At 35.3% G+C, this 18,755-nt stretch overlaps 1 long non-coding RNA gene across 1 annotated transcript; it reads right to left on the bottom strand.

Annotated features, from left to right (window-relative positions):
* Positions 1-8,402: 8,402 nt before the first annotated feature.
* On the bottom strand, positions 8,403-11,889 carry LOC129432792 (uncharacterized). Its single transcript, XR_012358619.1, has 4 exons — positions 11,255-11,889; positions 10,757-10,822; positions 10,007-10,069; positions 8,403-9,005 (listed from the first exon to the last, which is right to left on the bottom strand). It is a non-coding gene; the product is annotated as an uncharacterized lncRNA (long non-coding RNA).
* Between the last annotated feature and the right edge of the window lie 6,866 nt (positions 11,890-18,755).

Here is an 18,755-nt window from a genome sequence, read left to right as displayed (position 1 = left end):
TATTTTATACTACATAAGACAATCTGATTTTTAACCGTCACATCCTACCTGTTTATTTTATACTACATAATACAATCAGATTTTTGCACAGTCGCATTCTGTTTATTTTATACTACATAATACAATCTGATTTTTGCACAGTCGCATTCTGTTTATTTTATACTACATAAGACAATCTGATTTTTGCAAGGTCACATTCTGTTTATTTTATACTACATAATACAATCAGATTTTTGCACAGTCGCATTCTGTTTATTTTATACTACATAATACAATCTGATTTTTGCAAGGTCACATTCTGTTTATTTTATACTACATAATACAATCAGATTTTTGCACAGTCGCATTCTGTTTATTTTATACTACATAATACAATCTGATTTTTGCACAGTCGCATTCTGTTTATTTTATACTACATAATACAATCAGATTTTTGCAAGGTCACATTCTGTTTATTTTATACTACATAATACAATCAGATTTTTGCACAGTCGCATTCTGTTTATTTTATACTACATAATGCAATCTTATTTTTGCAAGGTCACATTCTGTTTATTTTATACTACATAATACAATCAGATTTTTGCACAGTCGCATTCTGTTTATTTTATACTACATAATACAATCTGATTTTTGCACAGTCGCATTCTGTTTATTTTATACTACATAAGACAATCTGATTTTTGCACGGTCGCATTCTACCTGTTTATTTTATACTACATAATGCAATCTTATTTTTGCAAGGTCACATTCTGTTTATTTTATACTACATAATACAATCAGATTTTTGCACAGTCGCATTCTGTTTATTTTATACTACATAATACAATCTGATTTTTGCACAGTCGCATTCTGTTTATTTTATACTACATAATGCAATCTTATTTTTGCAAGGTCACATTCTGTTTATTTTATACTACATAATACAATCAGATTTTTGCACAGTCGCATTCTGTTTATTTTATACTACATAATACAATCTGATTTTTGCACAGTCGCATTCTGTTTATTTTATACTACATAAGACAATCTTATTTTCAACCGTCACATCCTACCTGTTTATTTTATACTACATAAGACAATCAGATTTTTGAATGGTCGCATCCTGTTTATTTATACTACATAATACAATCTGATTTTTGCACGGTCGCATTCTACCTGTTTATTTTATACTACATAATACAATCTTATTTTTGCACGGTCACATTCTGTTTATTTTATACTACATAATACAATCTGATTTTTGCACAGTCGCATTCTGTTTATTTTATACTACATAATACAATCTGATTTTTGCACGGTCGCATTCTACCTGTTTTTTATACTACATAAGACAATCTGATTTTTAACCGTCGCATCCTACCTGTTTATTTTATACTACATAATGCAATCTTATTTTTGCAAGGTAACATTCTTTTTATTTTATACTACATAATACAATCAGATTTTTGCACAGTCGCATTCTGTTTATTTTATACTACATAATACAATCTGATTTTTGCACGGTCGCATTCTACCTGTTTTTTATACTACATAATACAATCTGATTTTTGCACGGTCGCATTCTACCTGTTTTTTATACTACATAAGACAATCTTATTTTCAACCGTCACATCCTACCTGTTTATTTTATACTACATAAGACAATCTGATTTTTGCACGGTCGCATCCTACCTGTTTATTTTATACTACATAATACAATCTGATTTTTGCATGGTCGCATATTACCTGTTTATTTTATACTACATAAGACAATCTGATTTTTGCACGGTCGCATCCTACCTGTTTATTTTATACTACATAAGACAATCTGATTTTTGCACGGTCGCATCCTACCTGTTTATTTTATACTACATAAGACAATCTGATTTTTTCACGGTCGCATCCTACATGTTTATTTTATACTACATAAGACAATCTGATTTTTGCACAGTCGCATCTTACCTGTTTATTTTATACTACATAAGACAATCTGATTTTTGCACGGTCGCATCCTACCTGTTTATTTTATACTACATAAGACAATCTGATTTTTTCACGGTCGCATCCTACCTGTTTATTTTATACTACATAAGACAATCTGATTTTTGCACGGTCACATCTTACCTGTTATAATACAATCTGATTTTTAATCGTCACATCCTACCTGTTTATTTTATACTACATAAGACAATCAGATTTTTGAATGGTCGCATCCTGTTTATTTTATACTACATAATACAATCTGATTTTTGCACGGTCACATTCTGTTTATTTTATACTACATAATACAATCAGATTTTTGCACAGTCACATTCTGTTTATTTTATACTACATAATACAATCTGATTTTTGCACAGTCGCATTCTGTTTATTTTATACTACATAATACAATCTGATTTTTGCACGGTCGCATTCTACCTGTTTTTTATACTACATAAGACAATCTGATTTTTAACCGTCACATCCTACCTGTTTATTTTATACCAAAACAATCTGATTTTTGCACGGTCGCATCCTTCCTGTTTATTTTATACTACATTAGACAATCTGATTTTTGCGCGGTCACATCATATTTAATACAATTATTTTATCCACTATAAAATCATTGTACCAGTACCTAATTAGAATCTAGGGCAAGGCTGCACTAAATAATTAACGTAGTCACAAACGCAAAGTAGAAACCCACATTGGGATTTTTAGTGAGTTTGGATTGAAAAAAATGGGTATAATTTTGCGCTATGGTAGGAAAATCTGACAGTGTAGGTGAGACAAATGGACAAATATGCATATTAATTTAGGTTACATACATTTAAAACGTTAAGAATTTTTTTGTGTGATGAACTTGATGAAAGTTTTAAGACTTTAGATGTTTAAAAAATAAGATTGTATATTTGCACTACATGTAAATTAAATGAGTTTGTGCATCAATGCGATTGTAGTGGATTATTTCACATTAAATTAGTACATTTAGGGGGTCAGGCTAAGACAGGCCTAAACTTTAGCAACACATAACAAACCACAAACAGACTTTTAATGGGAAATATTGGCTGCGTCCAAAACTCTAAATTGCTGCCTTCTGAGGCAGCTTTCCAAGGCAGGAAGGTATCAAGGCATGTCCGAATTCAATATTAGGTTTACTTTCTGTCTCTTGAGATACCTATACGTGGGCTAACAATAAGAATGTGATTGGTCGAGCCTGGTCAAGTTCGAAAAAATAAAATGGCGGCCACGTGTACGACTGGAGCACAAGTTTAGTGTAAATAAAGGTAGATTTTCATTTTTTACACCTTTTAATTGCATTTCTAGCGAGAAATTAGTATTGTAGTTTTCAAATATGTGATTAGTTATCACAAAGGCGCTCTCTGTTTATATTTTAAACACGCTGCCTTTGAAATGTGTCCGAAAGTCTTTCTCTGAGCTGCCTTCATGCCTCCGAAGTCATTGCCTCATGAGGCAGCGAGGCAACGAGTCATTGTTTTCATAATGCAGATTCATCCATTAGCCTATTTTGTAATTAGAGAGGCTATTAAATGTGATGGCTGTACATAGTGCATATTTATGCATAAAACGTATGGGTGTTTTTGGCACTGTGGTTCTGCTGTTTAGTTCAATTAAATGCAATAAATAAATGTATTAATAAAATGCATATTTTCACACGTTCCAAGATTAATAATAACTGAAAGTGATAAAGATGCCATCTTCCATCAGATGTTCATATTAACAACAAAAAGAAAGCGACACTGAGTCAGAATGCACTTTATCAAAATTTTGTGGGTTAAAATGATCCACAAAACAGATATCTGTCAAATGTGCTGCATGGACGTATACAACCCCCCCCCCTCAAAAAAAATGTAAATCAAACAATGTATTTAACACAAGTTACATAATAATATACAGTGGGGCAAAAAAGTATTTAGTCAACCACCAATTGTGCAAGTTCTCCCACTTAAAAAGATGAGAGAGGCCTGTAATTTTCATCATAGGTACACTTCAACTATGAGAGACAAAATGAGGAAAAAAATCCAGAAAATCACACTGTCCGACTTCCTAAGAATCTATTTGCAATCCATGGTGGAAAATAAGTATTTGGTCAATAACAAAAAAGCAAGATTTCTTTCTCTCACAGACCTGTAACTTCTTCTTTAAGAGGATCCTCTGTCCTCCACTTGTTACCTGTATTAATGGCACCTGTTTGAACTTGTTAGCAGTATAAAAGACACCTGTCCACAACCTAAAACAGTCAGAATGCAAACTCAACTATGGCCAAGACCAAAGAGCTGTCAAAGGACACCAGAAACAAAATTGTAGACCTGCACCAGGCTGGGAAGACTGAATCTGCAATAGGTAAGCAGCTTAGTGTGAAGAAATCAACTGTGAGAGCAATTATTAGAAAATGAAAGACATACAAGAACACTGATAATGTCCCTCGATCTGGGGCTCCACGCAAGATCTCATCCCGTAGGGTAAAAATTATCACCAGAATGGTGAGCAAAAATCCCAGAACCACATGGGGGAACCTAGTGAATGACCTGCAGAGAGCTGGGACCAAAGTAACAAAGGCTACCATCAGTAACACACTATGCAGCCAGGGACTCAATTCCTGCAGTGCCAGATGTGTCCACCTGCTTAAGCCAGTACATGTTCGGACCCGTCTGAAGTTTGCTAGAGAGCATTTGGATGATCCAGAAGAAGAGTGGGAGAATGTCATATGGTCAGATGAAACCAAAACATAACTTTTAGGTAGAAACTCAACTTCTTGTGTTTGGAGGAGAAAGATGCTGAGTTGCATTCAAAGAACACCATACCTACTGTGAAGCATGGGGGTGGAAACCTCATGCTTTGGGTCTGTTTTTTTGCAAAGGGACCAGGACAACTGATCCGAGTTAAGGAAAGAATGAATGGGGCCATGTATCGTGAGATTTTGACTCAAAACCTCCTTTCGTCAGCAAGGGCATTGAAGATGAAACGTGGCTGGATCTTTCAGTATGGCAGTGATCCCAAACATACCGCCCGGGCAAAGAAGGAGTGGTTTCGTAAGAATAATTTCAAGGTCCTGGAGTGGCCTAGCCAGTCTCCAGATCTCAACCCCATAGAAAATCTTTGGAGGGAGTTGAAATTCCGTGTTGCCCAGCGACAGCCCCAAAACATCACTGCTCTAGAGGAGATCTGCATGGAGGAATGGGCCAAACTATCAGCAACAATATGTAAAAACCTTGTGGAGACTTACAGAAAACGTTTGATCTCTGTCATTGCCAACAAAGGGTATATAACAAAGTATTGACATAAACTTTTGTTATTGACCAAATACTTATTTTTCACCATGATTTGCAAATAAATTCTTAAAAAATCAGACAATGTGATTTTCTGGATTTTTTTCTCATTTTGTCTCTCATAGTTGACGTGTACCTTTGACAAAAATTACAGGCCTCTCTCATCTTTTTAAGTGTGAGAACTTGAACAATTGGTAGCTGACTAAATACTTTTTTGCCCCACTGTATGAGCATTTTTGACATGACTCTCCCATTCATTAAACTTTTATGTCTATAGTTTCTGTCTTTAGTTCAAACTAATGATTAAACCTGTCTGAGATGGATATTAGTTAGTTAAAAAGATATGGGAAATAAATCAAAGCTTCTTTAAAACCTGAATGTTTTTTTACTGAAATACAGTACGTAACATGCATAATAATTTGGAGCACAGTGTAGATAAGAATAGATAAATGAGATTAAATTAGTTTATATGAAAGGTTTTACTGGATGGATGTGTGGATAAAGATCATGTGTGCACATGAGCCACATTCAGCTCTGTTGTGTTGATTAGTCAAATGTTTTGTAGAGATTTACTTTTGTACCAGCTATTATGGCAACCCAAATTATGCCAGATTTCCTTTTGGATTTCTCAATAAACATTAACTAGCCAGTCAAAACGACACACTCGCAATACGACTTCCATTAGCGTTATGGCTTACCGGAGGTTATACACGAGCACAAAGATGGCGGCGACCTCATTTACGTAAAAAATAAAGTGGATAACGTGTCGATTTTATATATAAATATAACACAACTTGCTACCACAATGTCAATACGCATTGATTAAACAACTTATCTGGAAAATTTGTATATTTATAAGAAAAAACTTCCGCTGATGTTTTGTATTATATCAACAGAAGCACATTTGCGCTTCCAAAGCGCCCTCAAGTGCTCGTTTTTAGAACGACGCCTGGCCTGTTTAACCCCCTAAAAAAGTATTTTGTGGAGTACGTGATCTTGAACCAAAATGATAAATGATTCACTTATGTACTGTTCGTTGCATATTAATGTTCCATTGTGTTTTGCTTGTATTTTGTATTAGTCATTAAATTGTATTGTGTTTTAGAAGTTAACTTGTGAAATTAGTGAAATTAACTAATCCTATATATGTGAGTAAAATTTTCAACATGGTTAAATGCTAAAACTAAGAGCTTCAAAAATCCTTTAAAATGGCACTAAGACCACGTCTATGGGTTCAAGAATAACAAAATAAAAACTGGCCATTTGAAACTCGAAAGTTATCACTTTATTTTGTCCTATTGTTTTCCATTTTGCGGTTTGTAAAACTCCGGTGCGCGTTGTTCAAAATCATTGAAATTTCGTTCATTTGTAGTTTAGCAATTCAACTAAATGTCCATTACAATTTCAAGACTGTTTTTACTTTGCATTTCGCCTGAGGAAATCCGAAGTTGCGTTGGGCGGAACCAAACTGATAGCCGCGACAGCGTAGATATAAGTTACCTAACGTTACATACAAGTTAGTGGGTATATTAATGCATTAAATCCCTTAGGACGCTTTAATATTGGATTGCAATCTTTTTGATTAATTTAAATTAGCTTTAGTTTGCTGTTAAAATCGCAATATTTGTTACAACGATAGCAAGCCCAGTTTAATATAATTGTGAAAAATATAAAGTGTCTAAATTGTAAATTCTTTATTACGGATAAATTACCACAGACGCTTGTTATTACGGGTAATTTAATTAACGTTACTCAAACTGGAAAACACAACAGAAATAAGCAATAAGTTACCTCATGAATTTAACGAAGCCTTACTCGTTAACGGCTTATTTAAAAATTACATTATGCCAACAGTTGAATTTGTATAAGTTAGCATATTAACGTTACATTATTAATTACAAATCTCTATTTACCCTTTTTCACGTTAAAATATAAACTAACCATCAGATACATAAGAAAAAAAAATTTTTGTACAGTACCTGCAATTTTCGCGTAGATGCTGTCGAAACCACTCCGAGTTTATACCAGAATCGTCCGGCGCGATCCAGCTGCTTCTTCGGTTGCCTAGACGATTAAAGTAAACTAAAACAATCCTGTGCGTGACGTCACGCGTCTAAATTCCATTACATCAAACTTCAATAAAGGTGTTATTAGCATTCGCAGTGTTGTGTAAAAACCTGACAGCATTTCTCTTAGGAAATTATTATAGCAATTTCTTTTAATTGCTATAATAAATGTGCTATTATTTTTAAATTCGGAACAAATAAACCATGTTGTTTTTTTATTCTTTTAATTACTATAATAAATTTGCTATTTTTAAAGTTGGCATTTTATTTAAAAATTGTCTTTTATCTCTCAGCTGAGCTCTTTTCTAAAAAGATTGGCTTAATTTCATTTCTAACTTTCTGAACAATTTTTTTTTTGGGGGGGGGCTTATATTTAAAAAAAAATGTACTAACCCTACTGAAAAATCCAGCAAAGACCAGCATAAGCTGGTTTAAGGTGGCAGTGCTGGTCTAAGCTGGTCCTCTTAGCCTGGCAAAGCCTGTCTTCCAGCCTGACCAGCAAAGTCCAGCTAGACCTTCTTAAAAAGTGACAAAAACACAGCTAGACCAGCTTGCTACACTAGCAAAAACCAAACTAAGAGACCAGCTAAAACCAGCTCTTGCTGGATTTTCCAGTAGGGAAGCCTTTTCGCATTTATGGACATTATGACATAAAGTGTGTGTTATAAAGCCCTCAGAATGTAAGCAAAACCTGACCCAAATACTAGTATCCAGGGCAACGTAATCTTACTTTAACCTTACAATGTTAAATCCAGAAGCTTAACAAAAATGAAGAGACATAAATCTGAGTCACTTCCTATGCTATATATTTTCAGCAAATGAGAAAACTCATGAATTAAGTGCTAGAACAGAATCACAAATGCAGTGTTTTATAAACAGTTTTTTTATTTACACACACACACACACACACACACACACACACGCACGCACGCACGCACGCACATACACAGTTTATTTTCTTTATAACTAAAACAAGAAGACACTGTGCTTTTCAACTTTGTTTTTGGGTGTTGCCCTCTGCAAATTTCTAATTTTTTCACCATAAGACAGACAAAAATTATATTAAAAACAATGGCCAAAAGGCTTTTCATTATAAGATCGGTCACTTTTAATATCCTCTGCTTGCACATTTCTGAAGATCTCACGTTTAGTTTAGTTCAATTTAATGATGTTAACAGGGATGGTTGTGTTGTACATCATAGAAGACAATGTCCATGGCGTCCATGGGCTACAGGTGTTTTTGTGGTAAAACAGTATAAATACCTTTGATGATTTTCTCTGCGATGCTGTCAGGGCCAGACTTGCCCTGCCAGTACTAAGTAGTAGTCGAAATAAGATTTATCATCTCTTTCAATGCACTCAAATGTCTATACATTATCAAAACTGTACATAATTTTAGTCCATAGTATAAGTAGGCAAATTGAGATGCAGGCTTGGTTTGTCTGTGTGCGTCTGGTTTGCCTTCAAATACGATTTTGCTCGGGAAATCTTTAAAGAGCACATAACATTAGAGTAACGTTACCATGGTCCACGTGTCGTTTGGTTTCATGCCATTAGGTAACTTCTCACAAATTTTCCAGCACAACCTGCTCACTGGAAATAAATCTTGACATGGATCAGCAACTGCTCAGTGTTTCAAGAATTCCCATTTTCATGTCACGTGTGTAAATCCCAAAGCCTTGATACTCTGTAAGAAGTAAAAAAGTATCACTGAGTGTACATGTACAAGCCAATGTACTAAATTAAACCAGATCAATATAGAATATCCTCAAAGTTTAAACTTCTGAAAATTCTGAAAAACGGCTGCTACTAGCTTAAATGTGTTCAACATTATGAAAAATAGAAGTAACTTACGGTTATTTTGGTATTGGAAATTTTTCATTACTATAGTTTCACTGAAAATATCCTTTAGTAAATGTGTGGTTATATGGTTATCCAACAAAAACAATAGTAAAACTATGGTTAATTTTCTAAGGGCGAATTGTTCAAGCAAACCTATAAGCGCTACTTCGTGTTGGTTTTATATTCGATTACTTACAGTACAGGCAACGCGCTGATTATTTAAACATCTCGTCCGTTTTGGCGGTGTTCGTGCAATTATTTGAGACTCGCTCTGTTGAGTATAAACAGCAGCTTTACAACAAGAGCGTCCTTTTCATATCTACCCCTTGTGGATTTTTTCCTGATGCAAGATGACGACTAGTCTCACGTAGCCAGACCTTCAATACTGAAGCCAACAGTTTGTGGACGTAAAAAAAAACAGTTTGTGGGCGTGACGTCTGAGGCTGAGACTACATGACGACTGCAGCATGCGCGGCGCAGATCGATTGGCACATGAGATCAATGTAACGCGAGATATAAGCTTTTGAATGGCTCTCGCGGAACTTTGATGTCATAGGTTGATTTGTCTGCGCAGTGCTGCATGCATTCGAATACATGTAAACAATGCGCCCGTTTCGTTACGTCCAGGCCGAATACAGAAGCCCCTACACTCGTAATATATTCATTTATTTAAAAAACACATCAATTTCTCTCTAGAAAGGTGCCGGTTGCAAGCAGCCTTTCATGTCTATGTGTGCACGTGTGTGGGCACGGCGCAGCGGCTCTTAATAAAAAAACGCACCTAAATCTCGCAAAAACCTAACAGTTTTCACACAAATATGTTATATAAGAAATACATATACTCACTGTGGAAGGTGTAGTGACTTTGCCATTTCCTCACTAAATGAAGTGTTAGCTCGGTGCGTTACACTGAGGAGAAAACATAACATATGCCTTTTGTTTGTATGCTGTAATTATTCAGATTTTCACTCAGTTTAACACGAAAATGACTTTAAAAATGACTTAAATGTAAATAATTAACCTGTTAGCTAGCACTTCTATTTTTGAGCATTTTCTGAAAAACGACAACTCCAAACTAAAACATCTGCAGCTCTTAAACCCTATGGTCTATAATCACAATTCTGGTCTTGTTTGAAACAAGACACTTGACATATTGTTGCCTAATAGTCATAACAACTCAGAGTAGTAAAGAAACAGAGTAAAACAAGGTAAAATATACATTAAATGACCCGTTTTTCTTTAAATAACATTCACTTAGCAAAAAAGGTATGAAATGGTCATGTAAGACACCTGGGGACAACATATAGGTGAACTGAATGTCTGACCATGCTGTGATTCAAATTTGAGAATGATACTCCAAAAAATTTTGTTTCTGTGAACTTTTATTTCAAAAAAGTCCAGGCGTCCTTTCAAAAAAAGTGCACTTGGAAACTCCAAATATACACATGATAACAAAATGACATTATGATCAAAAGAAAATGAGTCAGGACTACATATTACATTATATATATCAATTCAGAACTTCTCTGCCCACCAAAGCACATAGAAAAAACTATTTTAGAAAAAAACATTTGCACATTATAACAAAATACTTGCTATTTTGAATGTGGTCGCTCATGAATGCACTGCAGATTCCAGTCCTCCTCTGTGTCAACTGAAGCCCTGTTACAACACACACACAAAGCAAGAGAGGATTTTAGTTTGAGTCAAAAGTTAGAAACATACAACTATTTGTATGAGAAACTATGATGTAATATACATGAACATAATACATACATATACACACACACATTACATGAATATATTTATTTATAATTACAAATGTCTTATGTTTGCCAAATAACCTATATTTCTCAGCTGGTAATACTCATATTTTCCACCACATATCTTATTTTCTAGTTTTTAGTTTGTATATTCTGTGCATTGGACTCATATAGCTATAAATATGATGCATTTATATAACATCATAGAAAAATGAAACCATGTAAAACTCGCATCTTAGTCATCTCCAATGTTACTTTATAATCAAAACAGCTAACAATAAACAAGAAATGTAACGTTAAATAAATAATGAACAAAAGAATCCAAACTTACTTTATCCAAGCGAGCGCAGCTGAGCTCATAGTCCGGTCCATCTCTCCTCGACAACGCGGTTTCGTTTATATCCAGTCTTCCATTTTTGCTCCGCAATCGTGCTCTTTATCAACTTCTCCAAAACACTCTCAACACAAAAAAGTCATCTGCAGTCGACGATCCACAATGTAGATGTTATATCTAACCTTTGGAGAGGCTCCGGAGAGCCTAGCCGGCTGCTATGCTACACAAACAAACAAACAAACGCGCACGAAGGGGCGTGGCATTTCGCTCCATGCGCTTCTGTAGATTTGCGCAGAAGTACACTTTACTGACGTAAGTTGAATTCTTGTAATCGTTTCATGATTGGTTAGTACCCCTGCCCTTCAAACTTGCTGGCTATGCATTGGCTTGCTTCGTTTTGGCGTAATCTAGTCAAAAGCCTATGGTGAGCTGAAGGACATCTGGCTCGGCTAATCGGGTATCCCATGGCATTTTGAGTTGTCAAACCTTTTCTGATTGGACAAAACAGAAAAATAGGGCGGGATATTTATCGGAACAGTCTAACGAAGCAGGAAGAGATGGATTTTCACTGATAAAAATCGATATTTGATAGAAAATAAACATGATCGATCATACTTACCGGACGCGCGGATGTAAACAAAGGAGGATATTGCTGGATTTCTCACTATTTTCATTGTTTTGGATTAAAACGTGGGATGCTTTTTGAAGAGTGGACCCTTACGTTGCAATGTACGTTGAAGTTTCTGGGAATTGTCAGAAATTATCAGAACCATATGCAGTACCGGTGTTGTGTCGAACTCAGTTCCCCTTATGTTTCCCTTTAGTGTAGTGCTTTTATAACGTTTTCATCACGTTACATTCAGAAAGATTAAAGATTTGAATTGGTTATACTAAAAAGGCATAAGATCATGTATTTTATAATACAATTTATTAAATATTTCATACATTTGACAGTTTTCTATTAGGGTATTTCTTTTAAAATATAGCCTGTCTTTTTCTTTTTTTTCCTTTACTGGTTGTTTTAAAAATGTAATGTTTGCATACATAATTAAATAAATATTATACATATAATATGATTCATACTGTAAAAATAATTGACTTACCCTTAAGAACAATACAGATACATTACAGAAATGCACACATATACATCTCAGTAGCCATAAAAACTTTAAATATATAAATAATAAAACCTATAACGTGATAAAAACGCCATAAAAACACTACACTGAAGGGAAAAATAGGGGGAACATAGGGGGAACAGACTTCGACACAACACCGGGTTAAGCCTTTGTGAGGCCCTGGGCTAACGCTGGTTTGAGGCCCCCCAATATACACTGAAAAAAATAAAGGCTGGATTTACTAAAAAATATACTGCCCCATTGCTTAATTTTTTTTAGTAAAACTTACTGAAAAAGGGGGATGCAAAAAACGATGCCCTGTCTATATTTTTTAGTAAATCCAGTGTTTTTTTACAGCGTATGTGCAACATTAAATGGCTAAAATTATTTAAATAAATTAAACAATATTATCAAATAATTTTACAATCAAAAACAGCCCAGAAAATAAAATTTATTAAATGCAACTCACAACTAAAAGTGCTTCTGTCTGTTCTTCTTTAAATATAATTCCTCAATTAAATTATTAAAATCAAGTTGACGCAAAAGTAGGCTAAAATTATTTAAACAAATTAAACAATATTATCAAGTAATAATATTACAATCAGAAATAGCCCAGAAAATAACATTTTTTTATTAAAACTTACAACAAAAAGTGCTTCTTTCTGCTCTTCTTTAAAGAGAATTCCTCAAATAAATAATTAAAATCAAGTTGATGCAAAAGTAGGCTGAAATTATTTAAATAAATTGAACAATATTATCAAGTAATAATTTTACAATCAAAAACAGCCCAGAAAATAACATTTATTAAATCCAACTCACAACTAAAAGTGCTTCTGTCTGTTCTTCTTTAAAGAGAATTCCTCAATTAAATCATTAAAATCAAGTTGACGCAAAAGTAGGCTGAAATTATTTAAATAAATTAAACAATATTATCAAGTAATAATTTTACAATTAGAAACAGCTCAGAAAATAACATTTATTAACCAACTAAAAGTGCTTCTTTCTGCTCTTCTTTAAATAGAATTCCTCGACTAAATCACCAAAATCAAGTTGACGCAAAATGTCACTCACTTGACATTAATGTATGTAATTAAATTATGTAATTAAATTAAACAATAGTATCAAGTTATAATCTTACAAATCAGAAAATAAAATTTATTAAATACAACTCACCACTAAAATAGCGAATTTCTGTTCTTTTTCCAAGAGAATTCCTTGACTAAATCATTAAAATCAAGTTTATGCAAAATGTTTTACTCACTTGACAACCTCAGTTTATCCCAATTTCGAAAATGACCTTTCTCCCGAAGCATTCAACACAAGGATGGTGAGAAAGATTCTTATAATGCAATTTACACATTGGGAAAAGCACACTGGAACAGTAAACTGAACAAGCTCCTGTAGTTGCTGTTCGAACTGAAAAAGTGCCGAAGATCCTTTTTTGCGAAATGTATAACGTTTTAAACAGAAGTAAAGATAAAACAATCATGCATTAGGAAAATTAATAATTGCTTTATTTATTGTATATTTTCTATAGGTGTGTAAAACCATAATTTGGCGGATTGTTTTAGCCTACTTTCATTGTTTCACGAGATTGCCTGCCTATATTTAGTCATAATTATTAACGGTAAACGAACTTGGCTTGCTGTTTTTGAAGCCAGCTCGACCTTAGATCAGGTTCGAGCCCCAAGTTTAAGTGAAGGAGGAGATGATGAGGAGAGATGCCAGAAGAATTTCGGCCGGGTGCGGAGGCAGAGACCCCGTTTACGATATGATTCTAATGATGATTGACACTGTTTGGTTCCTTTCAAACCTACGCTAAAAGTGTACCTGTTAAAATATTATTACTACAGTTAAAGAGTTTATTTTTATCATGGTGTCACGATCGCTGGATAATTCTGAAATTACTTTTCAGTCATTTGGGATGTTACCAGGTTGAACGTCTTCACGTATACATGATTTGCGAGGTAAATTTGGAAATGATTCATAAATAATACCTCTGTGCTCATACTCAAACTCTAAAGACAGCAATGTGATTGCCGATGCGCTGGGAGAGAGAGAGAGAGAGAGAGAGAGAGAACGAGAGACCGCAGCCTTGTACAAGAGTGGAAATGATCGATGTTATTTGAAGTCGGCTCTTAAAGGACAAAATATCCCATAAGCTATTACGTAGCTATTATACACATTTTTTCAGAACATTCTTGCGACCCAGTGGTTGGGGGCCTCTGCTCTAGGTAGCGCTACGCATTACGTCAATCAAAATGTTTTTAAAAACTCTAAATAGAATTGTCTCGGAGGCCCCCTAGTGTTCGGGGCCCTGGGCTGCAGCCCATGTTGCCCATTAGGATAACGCGGCCTTGACCATATGGCAAGATATGTAAGTACCCACAACCATTTTTATATGCATTTCGTCTGCATTTCATTTAACCCTTTCCACACCAGTGTATTGATTGCAAAAATAAGCTCAGAACATGAATTTGGAGTGTTTAAACTTTCAAATAATGCAAAGTTTATGATTGTTTAACATCAAATATTCAATCAACAAAGTACAAAAACACGTAAAAACGCCCCCTAGGGCCCGCCGCCGGGCCGGTGCGTGTTAAGAATTAAACTTCTTAAAGCAACACTATGTAGTTTCCATGTAAAAATGACTTACAGCTCCCCCATGTGGTTGAAAAGCGCAACAGTGCCTGGTATCAGACACTCTTCTGCGGGCAGGGGGAGGCGCGGGCTGTGTTTCCTACCCTCCACCATCACTTTCAGAGTGTGCTTGTAGCAGCTAGGAGGTTGCTCAGGTTGCATCAACAGTACAATTTGTCCAGTTAAAAGTTGTTCTATAACTGAAATAATTTTAGAGACATTATTTAAAGGTAAAAAAACTACATAGTGTTGCTTTAACACGCATCGGCCCGGCAGCGGGCCCTAGTACTTAGGCCTACCATAACTTTTATTGTAAATGTAGATCATCAACTCCCGTGCAACCACACTGAAGCCATTTTACTTTCAGGTGCATACGCTTTTCTGGCCCAAACTACGTTCAGTCAACTCGGATTTTTCATTTGACACGATAAATTGGCTCAGCAGAGTTTAATATATCTGTGAATATACTTTTTTTACCCCAATAGGCCTACCTTAAGTTTTAATTACCACAATGCATATTTTTGTTTGGGGAGAATTATTTGAAAGCAATATGTTGAGTCAATGCTTAACATTCTGTTTCAACAATTTTTTAAATATAAATTTTTTACAGTGTATTTTGAGCTGAAACTTCACAGACACATTCTAGGCACACCTGAGACTTATATTACATCTTGTAAAAACGGGCATATTATGTTCCCTTTTAATATTCAAAAACAACCCAGCATTTTTAGTTAAGTGTAGGTTTTAATTTGACAAGTTACAACATTACAACAAGTAAAAACATTATACACTGTAAAAAGTAAAAAAAATATGAATTTTAATTGGTAATTACTTTAAATAGTAATACCTAAAATGTTCAACTTAAATTTTTCACCTAAAGTAAAATTTTAAGTTGAATAAATTTACATTTTCTAGGCGTTACCAATTAAAGTAATTTTTAAGTTGATCCGACTTTTTAAAGTGTACAAGAAATTCCATTAAAACTAATTCATACACATTTTAAAACTGTTATAATATACACATAAAAGCCATAGACTCAATTTCCATTGTGGTCCTCTTCATTTAAAAATAGCAAAACAGATCATAAACGGACTAAAATAAAAATTCAGCAACTCACAATAAATTTCCTATAAATCAATCATGAAAACGCAATTTTTTAAACGTACTTTCTTAAAATACTTTTGACTTGTATTTGTTTTATACAACACGGTTAGAGTGCAGGAAAAGGTTAACAGAGCTATGGTTTAACAATGTTAAATTGACATTTACAACGGTTTTTGTATTGGAAAGTACAATTAAACCAAAAGAAACAATGATGTTATAATTGATTGTTTATAAAGAACCCTTTAGTGCATATATCTAAAACATCACAGTTTAAACTCACAATGTGGCGGTTTTCCGGAAAGGGATTAGACTAGTCCTAGACTAAAACATTTTTAAGAGCTGTCCAAACTGACTTGCACTGACATATCTTAAAATACATCAGGGCCCTTTGTTTTGCCTCAAAATGCACACAAGTAATGTTTTTATTAAGGCATGTTTGTTAAAACTAGTTATATTTCCTAATTAAACCAAGGCCTAGTCCTGGATTAAGCTAATCACTGTCCGTGAAACCGCCCCAATAACAATCTTCATTTCATACCACATCCAATCCAGTTTACGTCCGTTTATTTATACTTTGTGTTTATTGCAAACTTATTTTCATTTTTACTTTCATTCTTACTTTATTTAGCATTTTACTTCATTTTTATTTACTTTTTATATTAATTTAATTTCGGTTGCCCTTCCACCCTATGTAAAAAAAGTCATTATGTACCTAGGTACATACGACAATAAAAATCTTAAATCTGAATCTCATGCATACAGTATATTAAAAAGGCTTGTATCGGACAAAGATGCTTCCATGTAGGTTTTAGATTTGACAAAGATTAGCATAGATTATAGGATTGTAGTCTCTTTAAAGGCTTGAGATCAGCTACATCTCACATATCATGGTTTAAAAGTTTGGATACAGCCATACACTTCATGGTCATTCATACAACTCATGCATACAAATGTAAACTGTAAAATAAGGCATTTCCAAACAAATGTTTGTGCCACAAAACCTGTAATTTACTGTAAATGTACAGTATTCATAATATAGACATTTCTTCAGACTATGTCTATGATTCAACATCTTAATTTAGAGGTTTAGGCTCATCACCCACTCCACCGGCAAGGCGATACACAGCCAGGCTGACCTCATGAGCCAGACTATCAGCACTTTCCTGCAAACAAACATGTTGTTGGTTTAATTATTATGATCATACTGTAGAAAGTCAGTATGATTTTGTGCTATATACGTGCTTGTTTACCTGTGTGTCTGTTGCTCCACCTCAGCCAGTCTAGCTGCCCTCACTGCCCGAGGCATGATACCGCAGTTCATGCAGGGGTCGTCAGAAAGACCCTCCTTTAAATGTTCGAAGCCAAGACATGAGGGACATAAATCATGGCCATCCTCAAGCTGCAGAGGAGCCATACAGGCCGAGCAGGAGTGGTTGCCAACCATGCTGGCAACTGAGAAAAAAGGTAGCCTCGGCGGAAACGCTGCCACCAATTAGTCACAGGGGCACACCTATGCTGGGAGCGGGAGCGAAAACACTACCTTCACCAGCTAAGGGTAAACTATCCCAACGAAAAAATAGACACAGAATGCAGTACAGATGCCGGGAGAGGGAGCGAAAGCACAACCTTCACCAACAAATGTAGCAAAAAAGAAAAAAGATTAGCTTCAGCGGGAACACTGCCACCAATCTAGTCACTGAGGTACAAATATGCTGGTAACGGGAGCGAAAGCACTGCCTTCACCAGCTTAGGGTAACGAAAAAAATAAGACACTAAACGCAGTACCGGTGCCGGGAGCGAAAGCACAACCGTCACCGCAAACGTTGTGAAGCCAGTTAAGGGTAAGCGCTATTAACAAAAACCGGCACAACCGAGTTGGCACGAATACACAAAGCGCCGTTAAGCGCCGAAACGATTAACAAAAAACTGGCACAACCGAGTTGTTGCAAAATACACAAAGCGCAGTTAAGCGCCGAACGATTAACAAAAAGCTGGCACAACCGAGTTGGCACGAATACACAAGCGCAGTTAAGCGCCGAACGTTTAACAAAAACCGACACAACCGAGTTGGTACTAAATACAAAAAGCGCAGTTAAAGCGCAAAAAGACGTTTAACAAAATAAACCGGCACAACCGAGTTGGCACAAAGTAACTACACGAGCGCAGTTGAACAATCAACCAAAAAACTCGTCCGTGTTACAACAATAAATCGCAGATGAATCAATAATATAAAGGTAACTGTTAACGTTAGATTACAAATGTCGGGAGAGGGAGCGAAAACACAGCCGTCACCAACAAATGCACCAAACGAGCAGTTATATAAAAAGTTTGTAACTCACCTGTCGGTAGATTTCGTTGCGGCCTTTGGAGGGCGAGCAACTCGCTGCTCCGACAATAAAATGTCACAAGGCCACCAGCAACGAATGAAACATAATATCCTGTAGTCTTTTGCTAGCGCGGAAAAAACAACCTGCGAAGCGAGAAGATGAAAAGGAACAGATCCTCTGATGTCACCGGAAGTTATAGACTCTCCGTAGGCATCAGGGGTCACGGGTGACTTTGTTGGTATAAACACTCGACCTGCGCATGCGCGAGATGGATCATTCAGTGCTTAAGCACCGCCTCTGGCGGTCAGT

This window comes from Misgurnus anguillicaudatus, chromosome 1, assembly GCF_027580225.2.
Source record: "Misgurnus anguillicaudatus chromosome 1, ASM2758022v2, whole genome shotgun sequence".
NCBI classification, from domain to species: domain Eukaryota; kingdom Metazoa; phylum Chordata; class Actinopteri; order Cypriniformes; family Cobitidae; genus Misgurnus; species Misgurnus anguillicaudatus.
The sequence above is the reverse complement of the archived record's forward strand: the minus strand, read 5'-3'. Positions and strand labels throughout refer to the sequence as shown.